Source organism: Nicotiana tabacum, chromosome 1 (assembly GCF_000715075.1).
Source record: "Nicotiana tabacum cultivar K326 chromosome 1, ASM71507v2, whole genome shotgun sequence".
Lineage (NCBI taxonomy): Eukaryota > Viridiplantae > Streptophyta > Magnoliopsida > Solanales > Solanaceae > Nicotiana > Nicotiana tabacum.
Window position 1 is genome coordinate 47949787 of NC_134080.1, and position 4256 is coordinate 47954042.

The 4256-nt window shown below is 33.6% G+C and overlaps 1 long non-coding RNA gene across 1 annotated transcript; it reads left to right on the forward strand.

Moving 5' to 3' along the window:
- Positions 1 to 1231: 1231 nt before the first annotated feature.
- Positions 1232 to 3974, forward strand: LOC142180361 (uncharacterized). The gene is made up of 2 exons (XR_012708922.1): positions 1232 to 3481; positions 3575 to 3974. It is a non-coding gene; the product is annotated as an uncharacterized LOC142180361 (long non-coding RNA).
- Positions 3975 to 4256: the final 282 nt, after the last annotated feature.

A 4256-nucleotide genomic window follows, 5' to 3' on the forward strand; every position in this document is an offset into this window, starting at 1 on the left:
CTTCTGTGTTTGTGCAACATCCAATATCTTCATGAGGGGTGATAACTGCACAAAATCTGAAAGGAGGGGTTTAATTTAAACCTGAATTAAGTGCTTACAATTCAATGTCATTTTGTGCAATAGGAATTGCAGATTCTATTGGAACACTTAGGCGGTCTTTTCGTTGGGAAATAAGTTATTCCAAAATTAATTATTTTGGGTGGGATTATTATCCCATCCTCCCATAGGGATTAAAAATAACACTGCAATCCTGTTGGATTAGTTATATCGCGATTTTATCCAAATCAAATGTAAGATAAATTTATCTCAAGTTTAATTACGAGATTAATTATTCATTTATCCTTCGTACCAAACGAGCCCTTAGATATGTCTTTTATGCAATAGGAGTAAAACAAAATCATGCTAGAAGTATGGTACGAAGCCCTTAGATATGTCTTGTATGCAATAGGAGTAAAACACAATCATGCTAGAAGTATCTTCTTTGCTCAGATGGCAGGGAAAGTACATTTTTACTTGAACTTCTCAACTTTTTCTGTCTTTTGCTTTATTCAGTTAGGATTCTTGACCATCAAGCCAATTCCGTCTGGTTATTTTTAAAGTTTTTAATTTATATTTGAAACAAAAAGGCGACGAATTTAAAATTTTGTTCAAACATACTTTAGGAGGACGGATTCAAATGCCCAAAGTGATTGTACTTCAGCTGAAATGCAAACCTTTATTGGATAAATAAAATCCAAATGAACTAATGCTTATGAGTAAATGTCAACTAATTTTAAGAAAAAACTAAACTCTCTGCTAAGGAGTCCAAGTTCCCCACTAGAGTTCTGGATGTTCAAAAATCTTATTTATCCGGCTCAAAAGAAATCACAGAAACTTTTTAGTGAATTTTTAAATTTAATACTGTATCCTTTTTTTTTCCCGTAAATTCCATTATGTGGAGTCCAGAATTAAAACAGAAGATAGTGATTCTTCAATATTGTAGATTTTTTTTGTGAACAGTGTTAATTTTGGACAGAAAAGATATTAATTAATACGAAAGTGATTTAATTTAAATATATTAATATTATAAATAATTTTTAAACAAGGATTAATTTAGGCCAAACCCATAAGTGGCCCCTTTAAGTTGGTCCAGCTTTTCATTTTGGCATCCCAACTTAGATCTGCTCCATTTTGACACTGGAACCCCTTATCCAATGTGCCATTTAAACACAAAACTCTGACCCGTGCTTATGACTCAAGCGCGTGTTCATAACCGTTGCCAACGTGTAAAGCTAACCAATTATTGAATGCCACATGGATTTATTATCCACGTAATTCCCTCCCAAAAAATCTCAATCCGTGCCCGTTAAAAAACCCGAACCCGATAAAAAATCCACACCCGATAAAAAATAACCCACACCCAATTTCAGTAAAAATAAACCTTTCATTTTTTTACCTAATTCTCTATACCTCCCGTTCTTCTCTCTCCCCTTAACCAAAATCACAAGCCCTAGAATTCTTACAGGAGATGAAACCATGAATTCTTTGTGTTGCTCGTTTTGTTTGAAGGCTGGATAGTCGAAATTTCAGTCTTGGTCCTTTCGAAACTTCATCACGTTCTTACAGTTGATCCTTCACTGTCGATTTATCTACTTTAAGTGTTGATTTATCTACTTTAATATTACTTTTGTAGTTTATTTCGGGTGTTATTGTTATAATGATGTTTTCGAATTTTTCAGATGAAAATTTAGGGTTTTCATTTTCTGTTTTCAAATCTTCTGACTTTTGTCGTTCTTTTCATTTTTTCCTTTTCATTGTAGATAAAATCGAAGACATGTCAAAATATATTCTTTTTCGTTTTCACCACGGTGGAGTTTTTATCGAAGCTCCTGTCGCCAAATACCTTGGTGAAAGTGAGGTAAAAGAGTTTTCTATAGATAAGGACCATTTATCCTTGTTTGAGCTTGAATATTATACTAAAAGTATGGGGTATATTTCTGTTATGGGCTTTTATGTATTTAACCCTAGGTCTGAAAAGTTTGTACTAATTAAAAATGATGAACAATTGTATAATATTGGTTGTCACTGTAAAGAGGGGGTATTAGACTTATTTGTTTGTCATATTGTTGACGACCCTCATGTAGAGGTGGTCCCAACTGCTCTTATTTGTGGGCCACAAGTGGTTGAAAATGAGTCTAGGGCAACTTTAGATGGTGATTTAGCTGGTATAAATGCAGAAAACTATGTTGAACCTTTTGTGGAGACTGATTTAGATGCTGCTGCTGAAAATACAGATTTGAATTTATCAGATTTGTGCTCTAGTGATAGTGATTTAGATGATATACCTGAGCAATATGATAGTGAGTTAGATGAGGAGTTAATAGCAATAAGGAAAGAAAGAAGGAGGAAGATTTTGGAGAAAGAAAAGGTAAAAGAAAAGTTAAAGAAAAAAAAAGAAGAAACCTACTCCAACTGAGGAGATTGAGCTAGGGGAAGCTGGAGTAGACATAGGTTTTGATGATATTGAAAGGCCAAGTAAGAGAGACAAGTATACTGGAAAATTGGGGGGTGAGGATTACTATGGTAGTAGTGATATAGAAAGTGATGATAGTCAAGATGAGCTAGATGTGCTAGCTGAACCTGGTGTTGACTTACCAGCTAGAAGGAGTAGTAAAAAGCTCAAGTATGACCCAGACTGCTGGTTGGCTATTTTTGAACTTGGTATGGTCTTTGAAGGTGTTCTTCAGTTTAGGAAGGTTGTTCAATCTTATGCTGTTGAAAACAAAGTTCAGCTCATACTTAAGCCTAATGAGAAACATAGAGTTAGAGCTAAGTGCAAAAGTAAGGGTTTGTGCAAATGGGAGCTATATGCAAGCACCGACAGAGATTCTGGGGATTTTATGGTAAAAAAGTATCGCCATGGCATAAGTGTGCCACAAAAAACAAAAATAAGTTGTGCACTTCTAAATATATTGCTCATAAATTTAAGGATAGAATTGTATCACAGCCAAACATCAAATTGTGGGAGATTCAGGAATGGGTTAGGAAGAAGTTGGGTTTGTATATTAGAAGGACTATAGCATACAGAGCTAAGGCTATTGTAATACAGGAGTATATGGGGGACTGGAAACTAGAATTTTATGCTGACATAATTAGGAGGACAAATCCAGGGAGTTCTTGCTTGATTAGGACTGACTGTGAGACTACACTAGGGAAGCACTTATTTGTCTACTTTTATGTATGTTTTGATGCTCTTAAAGGGGGATGGTTAGAAGGGTGCAGGAGGATCATTGGTCTTGATGGATGCTTCTTGAAGGGGTTATGTAAAGGTGAATTGTTGGTAGCTGTTGGAAAATATGGGAACAATCAAATGTTTCCAATAGCATGAGCAGTTGTCGACCAAGAGACAAAACATTCCTAGACTTGGTTTATACAATATTTGGCTGCTGACTTGGAGCTAGGAGATGGAGCAAACTTAACAGTAATATCAGATAGTCAAAAGGTATATTTTGTTGATTACTTAATAGTAATTTTCTTTACTTATTTTGTATTTATATATGAAATTGAAACAATATCTTGTATTTTTTGTTGCAAGGATTGATTCCAGCAATTGAGGATTGTCTGCCCATGGCAGAGCACAGAATGTGTGCCAGGCATATATGGTCCAACTAGGCTAAAAAATGGAAAGGTGAAGAAAGAAGGATGCAATTCTGGAAATGTTCCAAGTCATCATTTGTTGTCCAGTTTAAAGATGAGCTTGCATGGTTGTCAATGCTAGGGAGAAACATATGTGAGGATGCTTTAGATTACTGTAAGCACGTGATTTTTACACTATGAGAGAATTACTCCCAAAAAATTCAAAATAAAATAATTTTCCTTTGTGTGCAACTTTTTAGAATTTTCGTGGCATTTTCAATAATTATTTGTATTTATCCATGCATGTTTATTTGTTAAATTAATAAAAAAAATAAAAAAATATGTCGCATTTGCATTTAGGATTTAATTCTACAATTAGGAGCAATTAAGTTTGTTTTTACAAGAACAAAAAAAATCATAAAAATAATGTACGTTACATTTTTAGCATTTAATGTCCAAATTGTGTGATTTTATCGTAATTGCTATTTAATTATGTGTTAATTGTTATTGAGAGTTAATTTGCACTTTTATAAATTAATTTAGTTCTATATGATAATTTAGGATTTTTAGAATTTAGTTTTAGTTTAAGAAAAAATAAAAGAAAAAAAAGCAATAAAAGAAGAAGAAAATCGGATTGAGCC